At 32.5% G+C, this 24,934-nt stretch overlaps 1 protein-coding gene across 2 annotated transcripts in view; it reads right to left on the reverse strand.

Moving 5' to 3' along the window:
- Ten-m (teneurin transmembrane protein Ten-m) overlaps positions 1-3,700 on the reverse strand; it is a 579,656-nt gene extending 575,956 nt beyond the window's left edge. For both annotated transcript variants that reach the window (XM_076417519.1, XM_076417513.1), the window contains exon 1: positions 3,599-3,700. The gene's annotated coding sequence lies outside the window, so the exon portion shown is untranslated. The remainder of the gene's footprint in view (positions 1-3,598) is intronic.
- Positions 3,701-24,934: the final 21,234 nt, after the last annotated feature.

The following is a 24,934-nucleotide window of genomic DNA, read 5'->3' on the forward strand; positions in this document are numbered from 1 at the left end:
AAATATCTTAGAAGAGTTGGGGGTATAACAAAGATAGACAGGAAAGTAAAGTAATAAGAAAATAGCTCAATATGGAATAAGTGAAAATAGTACACTTCCAGAAAGGATGCAACTCAGTAGCCGAAGCAAGCTCAATCTTGCTGAAAGCTATATTAACACTATCAACTATATATAAAATATTAGAGAAAGAAATTTTCAGGACTAAAGTGACTACTGTTCTATAACTTCCATTTTATTCTATTGATTCTTCATTGGAATCTCTGTCCGACAGACAATTGTGCTAATAAGAATCAACTAAAAGAACCTTTCGTATCAAAATTTCCGTTCTTTAAGATTCCATTCTAATTATACTTAATGCATCAAAATATAACAGCTTAATCAAATAGGATAATGCTGATATTATAAATTGATTAAAAAATATACTAATATTTACGTTAACGTATGACATAAAACAGTAACATAAAACAGTAACATAGATACAATGACGAAAATATAATTTTTCTTTAAATTATCGTTCCCATTTTGTTTCAAACAACAATAAAAATTCCCATAGCAAAGACTGGCAGCGCTGATAACAGAAATAAATGAATAAAATATAGGTAGAAAGTGGGATTTAGTTCAGATAAGGGGAAAAAGAAGTAAAAAGGAAGGACGATAACGGTTCTAGAAATAACACGATGTGGGAGGGCTCTAAACAGCAACGGATTTTGATAACACCGAAAACAATCAACCTAGATAGAAATGTATTCTTAGTTAATATTATGAATTTATCGTGTTAGTTTGAATTTATATTATTTTGTTTCCTATTAGTGTCTTTTAATTATACATAGTCGTAGGTAAATTTAGATATTCAGATGTCTTAAGACTAGTTTTTTGAATATATTATTTCTAGTAAGAATAAAGCTGGACCTATGGGTGCCAGGTGATATAAACGCTGTTGAATCATAACAAAATCGATTCATTTTTGAAAGCAATATTGTCTGGTCATAAAGAGTGTATCACTTACGACAACATCAAGTGAAAACTGTCGTGGCCAAGGCGAGGTTAGCTGGTGTAGACTATAACTAAAACAAAATTGATGACTCGGAAAGTTTTACAGTGCCTTTGATGGGCTTGTCAAAGAATAATATACTAAGAGTTGCTCCCCTAAAGGAGCTCTAGACGATACATCTAAATAACGACTAGCCAGAAGCTCTAGGTGCTAGCTTGGGAGTTTCTTATGCATCCACGTTATAGTACGAATCTGGCACCAAGTGACAATACACATAAGGCTTCAATAAGAGAGCCATGGCGAAAATATCGTCAATATGAGAAAATTTACTCATCTAAATCGTTGCTCAAATATAATAGAACTATTTTATTATAATTCATTGTTATTTAAGCGGTACTTTGATGGATATACTGATATAATTATTTAGTATATTAATATGTAATATACTATTGTATTAAAATTATTTTAAATGATAGCACTACAGCTAATTATTAAAGATTATAAAACCATAAGAGTGTTTCATAAAAAACACAATTTTTCTAATAGTTAACATTTGGAAACTGTTGAAGAAATTATTCATATGGACAAGATTAATTAGTAATATCTAATACCCTTGTTTTAATAAGTATCAGAGCACAAACATCAAAGCAATATGTACGATTATTTCAGTAGAGGCCCAGAAATATTAGTTCGGTATAGTGGCCAAACACTCGAAGTTCAGACAATTCTCATGTAAAGTAATTACATACTCAATAAGCATCGAAGCATTGAACCAGACTGGCCAACCTCAGTGAGGAGTACTGATTAAAATAATTACTTAACTTTTGCATCCTCTACATATTGGTGTAATATTTATACTAAAAGCATTATATTAGTACATAAATATTCTAGTAGTAGATCTTTTTCAATGCAGCAATTCCTGAAATGAAAAAACCAGCAATGTTCTGCGAAATAATAAATTTTTGTTAAATAAATTGTTTCAGTGTTCAAATGTACCGAAATATTTTATGAGAAGAATCAATTACTAACTCTCTACTTTCCATGCATTGCATAATCAGCAGGGCCATATAAAATTAACTTATCTTTGGAAACTTTTAGAAATATTAACGAAATCACTACACAGAGAAATTCAAGAATCATGTTTATATTGAGGAACAAATTAGTATCGTTCAAAAGATTCCTAGATTATGTAGAAATAGAACAGCATTGAATGTTTTACAATTGTCTAGAGAAATAGGAGCTGGAATTATCAAATTAAATGAAAAGTATAACTGGATAGTTAATAGATCTTCTAATATATTTCTCATACTACTTTCCATATAACAACATTGTTATGTAATCTATTATGGCAAATTCCAAGATTATGCAGCATACGTAGATCTCTAGAGTTCATCTACTTTAAAACAGTCCTCCAAAAACGAATTTTGTTGTTCTTAAGAATAAATATTCTGAGGTAGCTGAAATATCTCAACCTTGCAAAGGTTTTTGTTCTTATTTATATTGTGGTGTCTTTGATTTGGAACCATTTAATGTACGCTAAACGTTTAAGGACTCCTGCTACAATGAGATCATCCATAGAGATATAAAAAACAATAATAGATTATACATCTATATAGGTATTTCAAATTAAGTGATATATATATTTCTGTATTATAGAACTACTCAAATTGAGTAGTCAACCAACTCTTCACAGTAATTTAAAACCAATAAATGCTTCATATTTAATAAATACAGTTATAATGCATCACATCACGATATCTATATAGAATAAATCTGTTTCGCACGTTGGTGATGCTTCATATTATATCCCTCATAGGCTTTAAACTCTACCCTTGAAGGTTATAATTATATCTTCATTCTGCCGAAATTCTAGCTACACCAGAACTGAATGGCACTGACCACCCTCGGTAAAGAAAACTATATAATGGAATAATATATGTATCATCTAGGTAATGTTTCTGTTGTGTGGCATTATATTATTAAATTAGTAGTAAAACACGTGATATTTTTAAAATATCGCAATGAAAATTACATAATACTTTCAATATAATAAAATGTATTATATATGCATTGAATTTTAATATAATTGTACTAATATTTATAACTGTATACCCTAAATAAATCACTGTAGACTTCTACTGATACAATGTATCAGAACACAACATCTATATAATTTAAATATTGCTCCAAGTAGGAATAGAGCTTTATATTATATTCATAATAAGTTTTAAGGTTCTGATTATACAACCAGAACAGAATGATACTGACCAACCTCGGTGAAGTATATATCATGTATATGATTTTACTTGATCCATACCAAAATAAATAATTTGTATTATATAGTTAATGTCTTTCTAACTAAATTGGTGAAAGAAATATGGATTCGTAGAACTACTAATATATGTATTAATATTTAATATAACAGTACTAGTACATGTTGGGGTACTTATTTGTACCAGACGTGTTATAGATTGAACTTTAGTATTATCATGAGACAGGCCATTACTGTTTGTACTGTAATCAGTGGTGATATTTGGGCCTTGGGCTTTGTGTGTACTCTGTATAAAGTATATGCTATCAAAAAAATGATTTTGGTAAGAAACTTACCAGCCAGTATAGAATTGAATGATTATCTGGTCGATCGGGAAAACTAGACGACAAAACTCATAGATAGTCACTGGGACGTGGTAAACCCCGGTGCTCCTCACAGAAATCACCAGAACGAATTCACACAGAGTCCGATAATGGCCGCGACAAATCGCCTAAGGGAAAAAAAGAGACGAGAGAACTGACTGAACCTCCCGTCGCCTCCACAGCAACGATGCTGCTGCTACTTCCTGCGGTTCAACGGGCCGAGCGACCGAGATGCCCACGTACGCGGAACGACATCAACAACAACAGCAATGCCAGCAGGAGGAGGATGGTTGTGGTGGCGGTTTGTTTATGTTTTGGAGGCGTGTGCGTGCAGCGACGTCGGTGCTTGCTGCTATCCGCAGGAGCTTGTTACGTACTAAATCCTGAGTTCTGTCGAACGGCCGCAGCACTCGTCGGGGACGACGACCACGGGAATCGATGCGCAAATCTGCGATCCTGCGCCTGAGGGCCGTCCTGTCGGCATACCACTGACGGACGGAGTCGGCACGGAGCCCGGCAGGACTCTCGCTGCTCGGCCAAGATTTTCCGGACGCGGCCCGAAGGACCGTAGGTCGTCTCTCGTAAATTCCGTCGCGGTGCCGGCCGAGGGCGCGAGAGGAATTTATTGGATGTTGCCGTCCGGGTTCGGTCCAATTCAATGGGACCCTTTCGTTTCCTCTGCTAACTGAAAATCCCATTATTTCTTTGAAAATGATCTTATATGGTTCGAATAACTTATTATCTGTCAGTAGCTACGTATCTTTATCAATACCTATAGGGAATTATATACATAGGACAATATGATTATAGAGAAAAGAATACCTACATACCGGTTTAGGTTTATTTACAAACATTAAACAATTCACCAGATACATAGAATAACAGATGTAATTGAAATAGTCTATGAAGGTATAAAGGTCCGTTCAGCTATATTTCTAGATGCAACAGAAGAATTCGGTAAGATATGGCATGACGGCCTTATGAGTAAGCTATAGAAAATATTGCCGAAGCAACATACTGAACTATTAAAATTGTACATTACAGCGAAGACTGATTAGAGTCAACTCTACAATAAAAGAAGCTGAGGCATACAAGAAGGTGTATTGGGGCCAATTCTTTACCTACCTTATACATGTGGAATATACCTCAGATGGAAAATATAATACCCACGATGACTACATTAGCTAATGATATTGTAATTCTTGCTGGAGAGCTATTTAATAGCGAACAAGCCACACGAAAACTACTACAGGCAAGTGACACTATAAACAATTGGGCTCAATCATGGAAAACTAAAATTAACGAAAGTAAATCTGTGAATCTGCAGTGTAATCGGACTGCACAAGCACGAATAACAATAAGTAATACTCTCATACTACATAGCAACAACGCTAAGTATCTCATATCAAATCTTGATAAAAAACTTCACTGGAAGATAGATGTAAAAAAGGAAAGGAAATAGAATTCAAACATTGGAAAATATATTGGTTAATTCGACTACCGACGAACAACACTTTGAAGAAAATACAGATTCACAATAAAGCTTAAAAAAATATTTTAGAACTAATTTTTAGTCCTAATATATAAGGTGCTTTCATGGAATTTAAACAGGTATTAAACAACGTAATATAAGTGCTAATTTCTCTACATAATATAACAGTTTTGCTTTTATTATTATTGAGCTATCCAATATATACGGATACTAAGCATGGAGTACTCAGAATTGTATTTACTGTTATTAATCTTGTTGTTTGACTTCCAAATCTGTTGTCAAAGCCCATCAAACACTTTCAGAAACTCATAGTGACACTGTTTTTAGTTTTAACAATTTAGAAGTGGTGGTTTTTATGTCAATGGCAATGAAGGATATAGATAGAGGACTAAAAAGTACGAAGACAGTGAATTATTGAACGAAAGAACTTTCACACAGCTTACGTTTGATAATTCAACTATTTCCAGATGTTCATTGGCGATGGGAAAGATTTAAACGGACGAAAATATTCACCACATCAATTTGCTGAAACTATTTCCTCTTTTTTAATAAGTTGATGAAGAATGTAATTAAAGCAACTGTAACGGTAGAACAGTTCACAGGCAATGTGCTGATTCCAAGTACTATTTCACTAATTCCAAATGTCATGCAATAAATCATTACAAATTGTTGCAATAAATTAACAAGCATTGGACTCCGGATTCAAGCCGTGTTGCTTTACTGACTCACTGATAACCTGAATTTAATAATAGTACGAAACGTATTTCGTTGAAATCCTCCAATTCTTTAGCTAATTTCATCGGAAAATCCGATTACGAACTAGTCGCCGAATTTGACTTTTCTTTCTACGAGAATCCGCCGCATAGACCACGAGGAAAAAAGGTCCATCCTCCCCCTCCGCGGTCGAGGATGTTACTCGGCGTGGCTTTCTGGCGGGGCCTGATGCCGGGGATGAGCTTTTTCATCGTATCAATACGGTGTTCATCAGTAAAAAGGCAATTTCCCAGATTCGGATCTGGCCGTCGGAGGAAAAAACTCGACGAGGGAACGAAATGTTATTAGGATTTAATGATTTTCTTGCCGACGCGCGGTGATAATAGATATTAATCTATCTGATTTCGGGGAGAGACGGTCGATCGCGATCTCGATCGTGTCGACGATCGCACAACACGACGCGCTAACATGTTTTTCATATTCCATAAAGCTTCACCGTAAATTAGATAAACACTATAAGGTAATTACAATAATATACAATTAGTAAATATGTTGCGATATATTCCTATAATCTTCTTAAATACAACATTCTCATGTCACATTGTTCGTTCCCATACCCCTCCCAAACAGCTTGACCGATTCCCATGAATTTTTTTATGCATATTCAGTAAGTCTGAGAAACGGCTACTATCTATTTTTCAAAGATAAGTGATCCAAGTTTCCTTTTACCAACTATGGGTTTATCTGGACTGAACCTAAAGTTCCGCGTGGGCTCTGAACCACGGTCCTCAGCATTAAGGCTACCGATTGGCGACTGACCAACTTTAGAAATCATTCCAGAGGACATCCGGTCTTACCCAGCCTGGTTACTGGCGTAAATGGGATCTTGCCTAGAACATTCACAAATTTTAAAAAGTCACAAGCATAAATTTACAACCATTCCCCAGCAGGATTTGAACCTGCGGCTATCGCAACAGTAGGAGGACCCTCCCACCTCCCGATACATTTTTTTCACCAACCTCTGCTTTTTAATAGCCATTTTAATAATTTTATCATATTTTGTTTCGCTCGATAACATCAATTATTATCACTTGTCGCTACAATCAATGTATCGCCCTTGAAGCGAATTATGTTGTATAAACAAAACTGATTTTGCCAAAAAAAATGTGTTTTACTATGGTAGTCCAGGGACTTTTCAATGGACCTGTTATTTTCATGGAGGAATATGCAAAGGATCCATTGTTTTAAGCGTAAATACTGCCTCGACACCTTATCGATGAATACATATTTTGTATATGTAAGGTGTTCATATTATTTTGTCGATCCCCTGTATATCGAAGTAAACGAAGACATCGCCAAAAAGTATATTGCAGTAGCTCGCAGAAAGCCACAAAGCAAAAATCCAATTGAAACGGTTTAAACGTCTGTTCGTAATCCCGACGATTCAAAGCATATGCACTGTAGCAAAGACAACGGCCCCGAACTAACAATCTCGCTGAGCCGAAAGACAAACCAAACGGATAGCGACTGCTTCGATCGCCGTCGCTCTCTTGCCCGTCCGCCCGCCTCAACCTCCCCAGAACAAACCGTTCATTTAAATAATTAAAAAGCATACAGCAGGTAGGAGAGAGGACGGCGAGGACGCTGACGACGACTATGCGATGCCGCCGCCGCCTCCTCCCCGACAGCTGCTCGGCTCACGGTAAGATTTCCCGGAAACTTTTCGAATTTCCATGCAAATGAAATCCCCACGCCGCGATATCAAATAGAAAATTAAGAAATTAAACAGCAGCAAATTCTCGAGGATAAATTGTTTTAAATTACTGCATCGCTTAATTAAGTTTGCAGCGAGAGACCTGCTTTCCGAACTGGTTTACCGACGACCAGTTATACATTGAAAATATAACGTTAAACATAGGGATATATAACTAATTAGCGCTACCAACAAAACTATTATTTCGTACTGCATTAAAAATGTATTCGAATAGTTAATTATAAAAGCCAGCAACAAAATTATAAATATAGTCTATTCAAAGTTATTTTGTACATACGTCATCTAAATTTGTGACGTCAGAACGTCGTAATGTTGCCGCATCAACTCTGACTTTTACTGACAAATAACAAAATTATAATCTAAATAATATAACTGAACAAAAATGTTATTAAATTTAATTCATTTTAACATTATAGTACATCTAAAAACTACAGTTAATTATACAGCTACAATAGTTTATAGGTTAGAGTTATAACCTCTTATAGCTATTGCTTTCAAAAATTTTGCACACGTCTGACAACCGGACGACTTTGACAGACTCATTCGTTTACGTGTAGAAATGTGTTAGAACTTATGAGAGCATTGTGTCTCTTTTTAACTGGAATAGAATGAGAGGGAAAATATCGTGTGATTCTGAAACGAATTTTCAAATTGCGGCAGGCAATACATTAAACATCTTGATGACGTATGTCCAAAAAGCTTTGAATAGACTATATGCTAGCTGTAAGCATTTTTATCAGCGATATCTATTAGTGAAAATACGATGTATCAATGTAAACAACTGTCAAACAACCTAACCTAACTGTTGAATTCGTTGGTTTTAACCATAGAATAAAGAAACTTAGAATCGTATCTCCTATGCTAAAATTGGTTCTAAGTTATGCTCGGTATGCCCGTGTGAGGGCGCTTACGCATGCGCCGGATGACAGTTAGTTACGGCGGGAAATTTAAAAATGTATAATAAAACATTTTAACGGGAAATTAAAAAAAAATCTTAATTTTACAGGGAAAATAAAAAAATAAATATATTTAAATATATTTTATTGATATATTACAATTACATTAATTGTCCTTGACCATAAAGACATTGATATAATCACAGATATATCTCCACTACCCAAAACATGTAATCCACTGATATTATCTTTTCTCTAATATTTAAAACAAATATTAAAATAAGATAATAAAACTATTAATGTTTCTGTTGTATTATTTTTTAGAATCAACTAAATTAACAACCTACCTAAATTGAGGTACATTTTATCACATATGACAACTGCAGTTCGGTCTATGCAGTCAAGTTTCTGAACTAACGACCAAAATTAGAGATTATTACTCCAGCAGCAATAAGGAACCTTATTCAGTATCTGCATTAATGTTCTTCTAGAAGGCAAGCAGAATATCTTCAAGAACAGTTTATATCCTCTGCCACTGCATTTCAATAAGGATAAAGCCATTAGTTTTTCATCCAAACTGAAACGTAAGTGATAGGACAGGCTGAGTTAGCTGTAAATGAACATATAAATTTCAAGTTAGAACCTCCATTCTCTAATAATAAACATAAGTTTCTTATTATATACTTACTTCTGGGTCTTGTTGGAGTAGAACAATCTCCTATATAACTATCAACCTCAAAAAATCTATGTGATTTAATATTGCCATGGGGGCATATGTTCCTTTTCGTGTAGTAAAGGTAAAGAAACTCAATAAATATTGCTTAATTATTTCAATGCAGTAAATCATTATTATTTAACAAAATTCTTACTATTTAAATTACTAGTAGGAATTACGTCTTGTTTCAGACATTGCTTTCCACATTTCGGTCTATAGTCTTCATCTTTAAAATGATTACAAACTTTCCTGGACCTACATAGGAGATCATAAGAGATCCCCTTAAGGTTTTCTTTTTATTAGACTAATAAATTAAAATACACAGAATAATCTAAAGTAATTGTCAAATATATATAAAAACACATACCGAAAAACTTGACGTAAATAAACAATACAAATCACCTAATGGCCGTTAACTGCTTAGGTTAGAATTGTTAATACCGAGGCCGAACGAGAGAAAAACACACATATAGCTGTTGCATTTTTCATTTACATCTGGCCGCGTAACGGGGATTCCGAAAAGCTTAAACTTGGTACCCGATTTTTTTATATAACTTAAACGTAAAACTCTGAGTTGATGCGGTAACATTGTGATGTCTTAACGTCATCAATTCAGATGATGTGAGTTCACAGCTTTATTGAACTGGCTATACCTAGATTTATGTTATTGTAAAGACAAATTGTAAATTGTAGGTTGGTTATCAACGACTAGTAATACTGTAATAAATTTATTAAAATCGATGTCGATGAAACGATATGGTATTTGCGAGATGACCAAAGCATTATAAAACCCCGTCAATTATAATCATGAAAGTGTACGGGAGAAACGTGTAACGAGGAGGAGCACCAGAAACGGAAAGGCGACATATAAATAGACCATTTCACGGAAGGGTAAGTGCATCAGGCGGCAAAGCAAACTTTCACATTCATTAAACAATCAATAGCGCATCCAAAAGTTCCGCACAACGTTTAGTCGGTCGCTTTCGCGTCCAGATTTAGCTCGTGCATCGTTCACGTCTCCGAACTGCATTCTGCTCAGTCAGCCACAAGGTCCTGGACCGTTCAATCGATCACCGTACCGTGAAATTGGCCCGCCATTACAGCACGGTGAGCTAGAGCGTGTCCTGCCGTCGTTTTTCGAACGTGCGGGACGGCCAATTTCGGCCGGGACAACGGGGGGATGATGGCGAAATGGATGGATTATCATTAACGAGTCGGAAAATAGTTAATCAAATGTATTGAATTATGTCGCGATGGAAAATGGGCGGTAGTTGACGCCAGGGTCGGGAGGACGTCGAGAACTATAGAAAATTAAGGATAATGTTTAAAATATGGCTCAGAATGTTACGGAATTATTACTGAACATTTTCAACAAAATATGGGACGAGGAAAGAATCCCAGAAGGTTTGCAAATAACATTTATTGTTGCGATATATAAAAATTAGTTAAAAGATACGAGGACGTCGAAGAGAACTATAGAAAATTACAGGAAATGTTTAAACATTTGACCAGAATGTTACGTAATTATTAGTGAACATTTACAATAGAGTATAGAAATAATTATAGAGGAATTACTATGTGCACAACTATTACAATATACATACTAACATAATCGTACTTACAAAACCTTATATTCAAATTTTCAACCCTCAACCCAAACGCAGATATATAGTCTATCCAAAACAGCTGTGAACTCACGTTGTCTCAAATTTATGACATCAAATCGGTACAATGTGATAAGATGATAAGAACAGATAAAAAGATATATAAAATAATGAAACAAAAATGGTATAAACATTCAATTTATTTTAACATTATAGTACTTTTAATGCATATATTATCAAAGGACTTAAAATACAGGTAATTAAACAGTTTGTTTGTAGGTCATGGTTGTGATTTATTATATTTACGTTGAACTCTTTTTCAAAAAACACCTGTGGTATCACCTGAAGGTTTTATCTTCGTAATTAATAATTGTATTATCAAGTAATACTTTTATTTTCATTTGGGGAAAGTATTTACCTTCTTATGTATTTACCTTCACTGTATTTTGCCTTAGTATCCTCTGTTATTACTTTTGTATATATTTTTAATGGATTTGTTATATCTGCAAAATAGTTAGTATTCATTTTTCATAATAAATTTATTACATCTTTGTACATAAATCTTTCACACTCTACAGTACGATTTTCTACAGTTATCCTATATTAATTATACACTCACCTTCAGTTATTTCCATTCTCATCACCATGTCTTGGTATTGTCAGTATTGAGTCATAATCTCAGATAGAGGAAGTTTCATCATCACATTTTGGACCACTATTTAAATCACGCCGCTAATTTCCAATCTAACACTAGTTCACATATTCACCCTTTACCAATTTTTCTTCTTTGTGGCTGATGGTGTTCATCCAAACCAAAGGATGTTATTGTAGATAATCCTTTCTATATATTCAAACAGTTTTTGTCTGTATATCTTTCTCGTCCTGCATATCTAGTGTAGTAATTCTTTTTCACCTCCCATAATAATTCAACTTGATTGAATATGCAGCGATAGGAAGGAAGACAGTCTGTAACCGTTTTATTTAGCCACGTAATGTACTATGTATCTTTTTTCAGGTCCATTTCTATAAAGTAAATAATACAAAGCACAATTGAACATTTCATTTATATTTACTAAATGACAATTTGAAATACTTCTCTAGATTTAACATGGTATCTCCAAAACTTAATTTATGTTTTGCAAGCCAGTCCTTAATTACAGACCTTGCTGTCCACTTGATGTTGTATTCAAAAATGAAGAACAATGAATCGAACTCTGGATTGAAAATTGAGCTTTTAAAAATTGTATTTTTTAAAGGCAATGCCTGGAAATTGCCTTGGCGACCAAGAGACCTCATTAGAGATTCTTATTCTTTTTAAATCGTATTTTTTCTAACAGTGTTTGAAGTTACTTATACCTAGTGTTTTTTATAGATACTTTTCAAACTAAAATTGTTCTCTGAAATAAATACTTGTATTATATTATGTTTTTATTGAAAAAACTACTCACCGTTTCTTTACATTTCTTACATTTAATCTTGAAAAGAGCTAACATCAAGTTATGTTGATACTTTCTTTTCGCTGAATCCAAAATTATATGGTTTTTCATTAACTCGGGATGTCTTAGTTACACGGTTGCATTTTCTTCAAATTTTCTGTTGCAAATTCTGTTCAGCTGCAATATAATCAAGATATTTCTAATAAAATCCCCAACAGTTTAATACTTAATAGTATCAATAATTATCTCTTTTACTCCTCGTTCTACTGGTAAGAAGCTCATTTTTATTCGTAGTTATGCATTAGAGAAGTAATATGTTTCTGACTGACTATTTTATTGGCCTCGGCATTTTCGACCACTTTCTTTTAATTGCGTTCGTTATTGTTTAAATATACATATTAGAGTGAAATATCAATTTCAAAATTGGTTTGTTCATACATTCTCTATTTTAATATACAAAGATATATTACTTCATTTATCATTCCATATTTATATTTATAACATAAGGGTAAAGAAATACTTATATCTGATGCTCTGAAGTTATTACAGTTCTGGAAATAATCTTACTTATGATACTTTGTTGTAATATTCAATGGTGTAATAATTTAAACTTATCAATAATTTTTTAAATATTGAAACTTTTGTTGAAATTATTGAAAACATTTGTGAAGACAAGTTTTAGTGACATATGATTTTTAAATTATTCCTTTTACACTGCTATGTGAGAAACATGATTAACTTCACATAAGACATGATTTTGGTCGATCTTCAGTCATTGGGCAATCACTAGTAAGCATAAATTCGGCACATCACTTTCAATGTTACGGCTAGGACAGCAAAGCCAGAAAGCTAATGTATTTATTAACAAAATAGTTTTATCAGGGCTATAGTTAGGTAACTGTGCAAACCTGTACAAAATTAGGGTGACCATATTATCTCGGATCTAGTTTTATATATCCTGCGACATTTCCAGAAGAAATCCCCCCTCCATTACCCTCGCCGAGAAACAAATAATAAAAACAAACCCGTCCACTTTCCGGGCTAACGCGTAAGACCCGAAGTAACGTCTGAGGGCCGGGACAACTTGCATCAATCATTAATTTTTCCGGTTCGGATGGAACACGATGTTAGGGCCACTCGGCGGGGGCGCCCCAGTCGAGTTGCAATTTATGTTACCTTTTGTCTCAGCACGCGCGGACCTTATCCGCAAAGTCAACTGCAGCGAGATGAAAGAGCTGAGTAAACATGACCGGACGCGTGGGGGAGAAACGGGGGACAATCAACGCTCGGACAGCCTTTGTCGGAGCTGTCGCCGGCTAAACATGTTTGCCGGGCGACTGGAGAAAAATTGGCAACGCGAATCGTACCGGACGAGCTTTAAGGATCGACGAGGGGCCGGGGCTGTTTGTTTGCCACGATATTAGTTTTTAATCCTCAGAAATTGGACGGTTTGTTTCAAAGAAATACTATTCACCACGGAGAAAACTTTAACAGGTATAATTTTGTCATATATGGAAAAACAGAGCGGACAATTGATATATGCAGAAGTTCGATAGCCTATAATTCAGAATCTATAAGAGATCATTCAATTTGGCGAACGACTAGGTAATCAATTTTCCAAAAAGTACTTAATATGTGAAATAAATCAAAGTCCGTAATTCAGAAGAGCCAAGCCTACGAAAGTTACGTTCCGAAATATTAATGTTAATTTTCAATTAATGCTAATGTAATTAGTTGAAAATGTCTAGTGTTGTATATACAAATATTTGGGTGGATGCGCCTATATGTATATATGGTTGCATAAGTAGATATTATAGTAGTTTCCTGTAAATTATTAAAGCCACCCGGACAGGGTTAAGATTGATTCATTTTGATTCATTCTGTGTTGGGGCTTGGACCGAGTTGTTTGTAGAAGTAAACAGGGTGCGGCTCATTTAAATCCAGTGTTTTAATTGGCGAAGCACCTTCATCAAATCGACCCCATAAGATCGGTTCTAACATTAGTTTTGTACTTTTGCTTAGTTGAATTACTTTTCTTGTTTTATCAGTAGAAAAAAAGACTTATCCCTTTTCAATTGTGGTGGTTTAAACGCTCAGGACAAACACAAACTCAAAATCAATTAGCAAACAAGTTGAATGTCGGAAATATTAAAAATTGAAATTGAAAAATAAATTGACTAACAAAAGCTACTTTAAGGATATGAAAGAATGACATTTCTGCATGGGATAGTAACGTTTGATAAAAAATTGATTTGCAAGACTAAATCGCTTCGCTCACTAGAGCAATATTTTGGTCATTTGATAAATAAACTTTAAATATCCATTGGAAATAATTTGTTTTTCTTTACGTAAGAAAACCGGAACTATAGTAACTTATTCTTTGTAATTATCAATGTTACGGGCGCGTTCATCATTGAAAATAAATGTATATTATGTATGATTTGAAATAGAATTTTAAATATTGGAAGCAATCAACTGAAACTATTATGGACGAATTTGCAGGTTGTTTGATTATATTTGTTTTTGTTTATATTTTTTTGAGGAATTTGCTCCTTAATAAACATAAATGATTTTAGTAGTGTCGGTGGCAGTATATTCCAATATTACACCCATATGCACGTATTTTTAATTTGTAAGAATCACTATAAGGTTTCTGTAACATTTTCAGTGACTCAGCACTTAAACTTGAATTTGAGAGGCAATACGCTTGAGATGAATTGACAAAGTCGAGTATTATAAACTAACTAAACGATAGATGATCCCAAAATATTTCAAATAATCAATTCGTACCGCATTTGAATTCCGAATTTTCAAAAAAAAAACTCAAAATTAATTCACGGTCTGTACATCGCAATCACATATGATCATTTTCGTTCATTTTCTTTGCTATAACCTAAATCGGTCCATTGAAACTCACCATCGCACGAGAAACAAAGCGGACGGGGAAAAAACGGGCATAATCGATTCATCCTAACCCAATAACATCAACAAGTCCGCCGCTTCATGTTCGCAAATTATTTTCATCGTTTCGTTCGCCGTCAGTCCTCGCCGCCCACGTCCTTGTTATTACATTGGAAATGTGCAACGAACAAGGTCCGGCATTTCCATCTCGTATCCAATTAGTGCTGTGCAGAGATCCGCGGCCATCCCGAAACTATTTGTCGATATTAATTTTTCCCGCGCCAGATCCAATTTAACCGACCGAATCCGCCCCCCCCCCCCTCCCCTCTGACAAGGAAAATAAAACGATAGAGTTCGAATCAGGTGGTTTAATGAAGGTGTCGATGTCTTATTAATTTTCCTTATCAGCTTGAAGCACTGAATCGTACTTCTAGAAGATGCATGCTTATTCATAATATTGTGAAATATTTTATATGATCAAGTTGTCATATCCAGGATCTCCAATCTATCCACCATTCAATATGACGCTACGGAACAAAATCTAGTTCAAAAAAAGATTCTGTTTTACCGAATATAATGTGACGCATTATTGGTATATCTCATAACTTTTCTAAATATCTAGAGTAGCATTATTTCGTTAAGGACATCAAAACATTTAAAATATAGATCAAAATAAGACACGGCTTTGGAATTGTACTTCTAGAAAATGTATATTTAATCAGAAAGTTAAAATATTTCACATGATATTTGCAAATAATAAAGAAGATCAGGCAGATAACGTCAATTATAACAGCCCAACTTATCATATCCATCAATAGAAGGTAGCGAAGAAATAAACTGATAAAGAAGTAGTCAAGAGAGTCACGAATAAGCTTTTTTTATCACAAGCTGTTACTCTTTTTGGAGAATTTGCCTTTGGAACCAACATTTACGATTGACATAATTTATAGAAATATGATTCTCATATAATATATATATATATCATAAATATATTTCTTTTCTAAATATTTGGACCAGCTTTATTTTGTTATAACAAGATACTTCAAAATTATATATAGCTCTCGAATTATTCTTCTAGTAATTATATCTTTATTCAAACCGTTTAAAATGTTGCATATTATTTGGCAAATAAAGTATATAGCGATAGAAATAGTAATATAACATTAGAAAATGTGCAGTTCAAAAATATTTTTACTAAACATAATCGATTATTTGAGTAATCATCAAAAAATTCACTAATAAGCTCAATAATCAGTTTCTTTTTTTTGCTGAATCAGATTATAAATAATACGATAATATGCAATTTTGTAAAAAGAAATTTCTGAGAATGTATTTCCCTTAAAAGCTCATCACTAAACGCCAAATTGTTCTAGTCCTTGAAACTGTGGTGATTAAAATTTCTTCAATTTCCGCTTTTGAGTAAAAAATAATTCAATCATAAATCGACTTACTGACAATTTGGGCATCCTTTTATTTGTTTTGCCTTAAGTATAATTTTCAGTGATTGATTGAAGTGATTTATTGAGTCAGCAATAGTGCCAACAAAATAACCAGGTACGAGAAAGTACATCTCTATTTCATAGAGAGTGCGTTCATGATGTATGTTGCTTGAACAGTTAAAGTTTGCCTATTACGTTCTTGTTTTATCAGTTTGAATATTGTGGTATGAACATTCAACAATATTTTAACAATTTTTTCGATCACTTGTAGCAATATTTATTGTAATATAAGCCTTTTTTCAGTAGATATAATCAATTAATTGCATTTTAATAACAATATTGTAATAATAAACATTCATCAATATTTTGACCATTTTTTCGGCCACGTCTAGCCAAATTTATTGTATTATACTTTCTTTTATAAAGTATTTTTTCAGTAGATATCATATGCATTCTAGTAAATTACTGTGTTTTTAATAGAAATCCACAGATCTAACACAAGATAAGTCCAGTTATAGTCATACTAATGTATTTACCTCTGGGAAAAAGAAATAATTGAAAAATCAGTATAATGCCGGTTGAATGCCTTTGGTACTTACATTTCATGCACCTTTCAGATGGTTTTTTTTTTGCTGTTTTGCTACTATTATGTCAACATATATACAATATAATTTCTGGTTGTGTCTAAAAATAATACACATTATTTTTTTACATTTTACACATACACATTTTCAGTGTTTGCTTTTCTGTAAGATGCATACGATTAACTGTGGAACTATTTAACAAGAAGAAACTTTTTAGCTCCTCTCTAAATTCCGTAGCAGTTATTTTTAAATTTATATTGAACATTTAAGCTACTTGAGAAAATAGTTTATTTTTAAGGAAGAAAATTAGATTTCAATAGCTCTAATATCAATTATTTACACCAAAAGAACATATGCTGGAATAGCTAACAAATATTCGATAGATTATAAATGAACAATTTGTTTAACAATTGACTTGACTTAATTGACTACGAATCTGATAGTGAAAGAGACTGAGTGAAACTTTATTGTAAGCTTATGACCAAATCGTGATAATTACCAACACAGAGTACAAAAGAGCAGAAACAACTAATGATGGGTATATAATTAATATAGGACAACTTTATAAAATCATATTATAGAGTGTGAAATATTTATGTGCATAGATATTCACAGGTACCTAAGGAAGAAACTCTGAGATATCAAAACGGTTTAACGAGGAAATATAGGAACGAAGGAAACAACAACTAAACGTAAAAGGTAAAATACTTTAAATGTAATAAATATACAATTGTTAAGTAGATACGTCGGGCCTCCAAAAGGTACCACCACATAGAAAAACGTGCTTATAATTCTACCTCATAAGTGGTGGGAAAAAATAGTTCAATGTAAATATAATAAAACAACTGTAACGTAAAAGCTCTAGTAGATGTTTAATTACCTGTAGTTTAAGTCTTTTGGAAATATAGGCATTAGATGTACAATAATGTTAAAGTAAATTTTATTGGATAACGTTATATTTATTTCGTTGTTTCATTTATATTAGTATATTTTTGTCAGAGTCAAAAAACTAAAATCATTTTACATTTTGATGACATGCGTTTGCTGTTTTATTGAAAGGTATATTATAAAAGTATATTCGAGAGAGATCATATATTTTATTTCATTCTTATTTTAATAATTTAATACCTCATTATTCTAAAAATAATATTTTCCTTTAGAAAGCATAATCTTCATTAAACTATCTTCCCCATATTTATTGAAGAAAAAAAATTAATGGTATATGCATCTTTCAACGCATTTTTGTTTATTCTAATATAAGTGCTTTAGTGTTACTCATATGTTAAAAGCTGCGTTTCATTATTCACAACAATAACCAGAAATGATACCTAATAGCCGCGCCGTAACGCTCGCCATTACAGTGATTGATGCAATTCCGTGAGAGGAAATAAATGTCCTTTCCTTATACCAGGGGAAGTCATAATTAATAATTTCAGAAAGCGATGAATATTAACTGTGAACAGCGTCAAACCCCACATCTAATCCCGGCCGGGGGAGAAAAAATTGAAAAATACCCGGTTCCATGTCGAAATCATCGAAAAAGCCGCCCGTTGGTCGACGAGGGGAGCGGAGAGAAGAGGCCATCCATAGAGCTTTATTCAATTTAAGGAATTGACAAAGATTGCGGACCAGAACGCTTTCATCCCCCTTGCATCGGTGGCATTTTTTAGGATTATTCAGTGTCGATAAAATTTGATGAGTTATGATAGACCCGGATCGGGGGGGAGTGGAGTAAAAGCCAGACGAATGCCTACGCACTCACTCGCGAGATTTGGGGTGAAATATTCTGCTTTTCGGGGAACGACCCCGTCAGTTTGCCGCGCTGAAAGGCGCTGTATGGATTTTTGTTGTTTCTGAAGTTGAAGCTTCATTATCGGACTGTATATTTTGGATGTTTTCATTTCCCCCTCCGTATCGGGGCGAGCCGCGTTGAGAAGTTTGACTCTTTGCGATTTTCTTTGGCATTTTGCTTCGGCTTGGCAGTGGGAGAAAGGCAAACGGTAAAATTTGTTCCCCATTCAATTAAGTTTAATTATTAAGGTTTTATTAAACTTGATGTGGGCGGTAGAGACAAAAATCTGGCCCCATTCTAATATTTCTAATTTTACATATTTTAATCCAATATGAGTCTCGTATGATACAAAATTTCAAATATGTTTTCATATATTTACACCCGCAAAACTCGAAAGATAAATAATATATTTACTTCAATATTTTAACAAATAAATATTAAATTTTAATCATTTCAGTTTTATCAAAATTAATTATAGTTGCGTTTTCATGATAATCATTTTAATGTTCACGGAAGGATTATGAATTACGATTATTAGTAGAACATTTTTGTTGCAGTATAAAAATTGAGTTGTCAATTAATTAAAATGATTAATTGACAACTATTTATAAACAATTAGCAAATGACAACAATTAATAAAACAAGTCAAGGAGCCTAAAAATTACTGCAACTAAAAATTAATATCAGTGCGACTTGTGGGTAAGAGTGTGGCTGATTTTATCTATTATAGAAAAAAGCTATGCGTTATATACTGCACTCATTTGAAATGCACTCTTCGGGCACTGTTACTCTGAAAATATAAGCAGAACTCACAATTGGTAGAAAATTATACGCATAGAGCAAATAACTCAATCCCATCTCAATCTTCTAATGACTTGCAAAAGTTTTGGGTTTTTATTACAGAAAAGATATATTCAATACAATATAATGACGTTATGAAGTTGTAAATTAGAAGAATAACAATGACGGTTATCATATAACAACATAACTTCAATTACTTAAGCAACTATACATATGATATATTAATTAAATATATTAAAGAATAAAATTATTTTAATAACGATGAATCTTTAGTCTGAAGTCTGCTTACCTTCGCCAAGAGCAGTAGTATATACTCAAATACACTAACTCAAGAAAGAGTAAAAAAGTAATAACACAAAAGAAAAGAACAGAGCAAATTTGTAATAATAATAATAATAAAGGAAAAATAAGACACAAAAGTTATATTTAAATTTAAGTTAACTTAATTTAAGGAAAGGAAATTAGATTTAATATATTTTCAAATAAACAACGCTATCTGGAAAATCCTCAGTATAATATAGGTTAAGAAAAGAACAAGCGATAGAAAACAAAGAAGATGACAATAGCTGAATAGTGGCTTTACTGGCTATATGTGCTATGTCTGAGGAAAATGAATAATGTAGGTAATAGAGTGTGGCATTTGAAATGCACTCTTCGGGCACTGTTACTCTGAAAATATAAGCAGAACTCACAATTGGTAGAAAATTATACGCATAGAGCAAATAACTCAATCTCATCTCAATCTTCTAATGACTTGCAAAAGTTTCGGGTTCTTATTACAGAAAAGACATATTCAATACAATATGATGACGTTATGAAGTTGTAAATTAGAAGAATAACAATGACGGTTATCATATAACAACATAACTTCAATTACTTAAGCAACTATACATATGATATATTAATTAAACATATTAAAGAATAAAATTATTTTAATAACGATGAATCTTTAGTCTGAAGTCTGCTTACCTTCGCCAAGAGCAGTGGTATATACTCAAATACACTAACTCAAGAAAGAGTAAAAAAGTAATAACACAAAAGAAAAGAACAGAGCAAATTTGTAATAATAATAATAATAATAAAGGAAAAATAAGACACAAAAGTTATATTTAAATTTAAGTTAACTTAATTTAAGGAAAGGAAATTAAATTTAATATATTTTCAAGTAAACAACGCTATCTGGAAAATCCTCACTATAATATAGGCTAAGAAAAGAACAAGCGATAAAAAACAAAAAAGATGACTATAGTTGAATAGTGGCTTTACTGGCTATATGTGCTATGTTTGAGGAAAATGAATAAATAATAATTGTACTTTACAATTAAAAAGTAAAAATAATAAATAGTCTCATGTTTTTCTCACTCCTATATAAAATATTATAAAAAATACAGAAAAAGACAACCATCAGATTTTTAAATTGTATTACATTGTTAATCTAATTTTAATTTGCATATTTTTTCATTATGGTCATAAAGCTACATATTTCAATAGTGTCTTAAATTTTATTTTCCAATATCCTAAATTTTTTTCTACATGTCTAGCTAGGCTCTAGATGTTCTTTGATTTTAATTGTAATAAAATGAGTATAAGCAGAAATTAATATATAAAGCAATAGTAATATTCATTAAGTTGTAAAATTTTATAAAACGGAATATCATGATTCTGTTAGTATTATATTTATTGTCCTCTCTTAAATTTTCCTTCAAGTCACACTCAAGCATCTTCAACCAATATCTTTTAGATTTGGTTAATATATGTTTTATTGTATGTTACGTATTAAAAAATTCGCAAATACTTATTATTTCACCTTTTAATAGCAACTTTTGTCATTTTATGTGTGCTAAACATTGACGAGTTAGCAAATACGGCATTTTCCTGGAAGTTTACATCCTGAGGCTTATTATTCTGAAGAAGATCTTAATTTTATTAGTTTAGCTGCAGTTTAACGGTAGTGTTGATTCAGTAACCAGTTATTATTAATACTTATTATTTGGTTGTCATAATTTAATAGACTATGAGGCACATTTATTATTGTATAAAGATTTTCTATGGTATTATTATTTCATAATATAAATTATTATATAAACAATATATATTTTCTTGAAATATTTTTTCAAATATAATTTAAAGTATTAATTTACCGCGCGTTTGGCGAGTCACCAACTTAAAAATCATTCCATAAGATATCGGGCCTTGCCCTTGTCGGCTTTTATACTCTTGCCTAGGACAATCACAAATATTAAACAATCGCAAACATAAATTCCCGACCATGCCACAGCAGGATTCGAACCAGCGACTATCGCAACAGTAGGTGGACCTTCCAGTCGCTTTACTCACTGCACCAACCAAGCCGGCTTCTCGAAATATTATTGCTTCTTAACAATAATTCGCTTGAATTTTTGTAAACATGGTGATGTATTTATAAGTCCTGTGACGAACTGTCTATTATAAAAAAACATTTTAATATGATCTTTAACTATTACTTCTTCCCTATTTCCCTGAGTATATTAATGTATATAGGAAAATAACACCTTTGTGAGGATATTCCAATTTCCTACACAAGAGCTAGGGAAAAAGTTGATACCATGATGATTCCCAACATGACTATGATCCATTAATTATATGCCTTTTTGAAAAAAATCATTAAAATATTATCTCTAACTATTACTTTTCTATATTTCTGAGAGTACATCAATGTTTCCTTCATAAGAACTAAATTTTTCATTAGCTTATTTATTAGTAAGAATGATAATCACAAGAAACAATATCGGGTGAACAATGTGTCTAAACAATACTATATGAAAACCTTTAAACGTAAAGTCCCGACACTCTTATAGGTCTAACTAGAACTTTTGAATGTAAAGTTGAAAATTTTTTTAAAAATAAAAATTTAATAATTTTCTTAACAAGAGGTAACTATGACTTAAACCAGTTTACCCATAAATAGTTTGGGAGTTTTAATTATGTACAAGGAACTGGATTTTTTTTCTAAGAAATGCGGTCTACCCAGACCAATCTCTTGTAGGAACAGAATTAACCACATCCATAACAACACCCTTATCTATATGTTTTCATTAAAAGGGGAAGGAGGGATTCGTATGGAAAGTTCTAATAACGTCTAAGTTTTTCCATTAAAGAGCCGAACAACATCAAAAGGCCGCCGTCGGCTCATGGACCACCATACGTCTAAAACTTTATAAACATATCATAATAAAACCGTATTATACGACATGTTCTGCAAGGCCTTTACGAACTTTGCTCCTATATAAAAACTAACGTTATTTATATTGGGTTATTATAAGTTTATTGCTACCATGCAAGGGTGAGCTCTCGCGGCGAACTACGACGAGAAACACAGGGACAGGGGAGGCGGTGGTGGTGGAAAAAATCTCGGCGAATTGACAGTGGACGGAGAGTCATTTTGGAGCAATAACGGGTAACTTTCGCGAAAAGTTTGGGGAGTCACCGGCTCGGAACAAAATCGGAGTTTTTTAAAAACTATAAATCACTTATTCGGAGACAAATGGCTGAACATTCTCGGCATCTGTATAGCAAATACATTTTTGAATCAGCCCAAAGGAACAAAGCTACATTTTGTTCAAGTTTTTACTGTGAAATAAAAGTTCATTCCTGACATCGTTTAAACATCCTAATATATAATAAGCCCTTCAGTTAGTCCTGTGAGTGTACCCGAGTAATTCCGTATGTGAACACAACAAAATATATGGACACTGGACCGAATTAACACACATGTAGAAGCCACTGTGTGCCTAAGGTATTGAATTATGGATGCAACGTTATATTTATCAAATCGTTATAGTTAAAAACTAGTTGTAATAGGTGTTCTATGTGCTTTTAAATAAAAAAAAATAACGTTGTTTAAACAACTGTTAAATCGAGAAGGATTTACTAATAAAATTAAGTATCTTATTATGTAATATAGCCAATATGTGAAGAAATGGACAGCTCAAAGAACTCTCGCAACAACAATTAGTTAAACCACGTATTATCAGAGCATTTGCCTTATTGACAATATTTACTTCCCTGTAACAATTGGACGTTCTCAAACCACAAAGAATAACTGCTTAAAAAACTTTTGCAATTCTAAATGTTTCATGGTAATTTATATATTTATAGTTTGAGTACTACTCAAACATTTTGTTTTATTTTATTATATATCAATGAGTCATTAGTTTCTATATTTGTTAATAATGTTATATTTTTCTTTATATAGGTTATATTAATATTTCCATGTTATTATTTGGTTGTCATAATTTAATAGGTTATGATGAAGACTTTTTATAGTATAAATATTTTTTATTTTCTTAATTTATAATATACATTTTCGTTAACAAAATATATGAGTCCAAATCATAAATTTTTATTTATTCTTCGAAGTACAGAGCAGCTACCTATTCTGATATTTTAAAACATAAGATTCGATTTCTGATCAAATTATAAACTTTTCTTTCTGCTTCTTAACAATTCACTTCTTAAATTTGTTTATTTATATACTGTATGGCGAATTACTTTCATAAATGTTATGCCTTATTGTAAGATAATATTGTATTATAGTATAATATCTAGCTATTAATTTTTCCATATTTTTCAAACTATACATTTATATAGCCGTATATGTAAAATAAAATAGATGTCACTTTTCTGTATAGGAGCTAGAAAAGAATATTGTAAAAAAATATAATAACAAGAAACAATGTCTGAAAGGAAAACTCTTTTCATAGAAATTAAAAGTTGATTTGTCTCAAAAGAAATTATATTATTGTAACGTCCGACTACCTCGGTATACACCATATATTGGTATTTATAAATTAACCATTTAAAATAGGTAATTTTGATGGTCAATTTGATGAAAGAATGATCTTTAAGATTAAAATAGTTTAAAGAATTGAAATGCAGATACTAAAGGAACTTTGAAATTGCGATGCGTTTCAATGTTGCAGTTTGGTTTTCCGACAAAAGTAGAAGAATTTTCTATAGCATACTGTTACTGGCGATGGAAAGTATATTTACTGTAGGGAAGCATTTAACTGCAACATCCTACTATACCCTCAGTATTCAAGATATATTGGCCTTTGTAAATACTGGCCTTTCCAAAGAATAACTTTTTCATAGAAATTGAAGTTTGGCACCCTTCAAAGAC

The sequence above is a fragment of the Rhynchophorus ferrugineus genome, unplaced genomic scaffold, assembly GCF_030347505.1.
Source record: "Rhynchophorus ferrugineus isolate W39M unplaced genomic scaffold, kcgeb_rfMv2 rfM11, whole genome shotgun sequence".
Taxonomy (NCBI): domain Eukaryota; kingdom Metazoa; phylum Arthropoda; class Insecta; order Coleoptera; family Curculionidae; genus Rhynchophorus; species Rhynchophorus ferrugineus.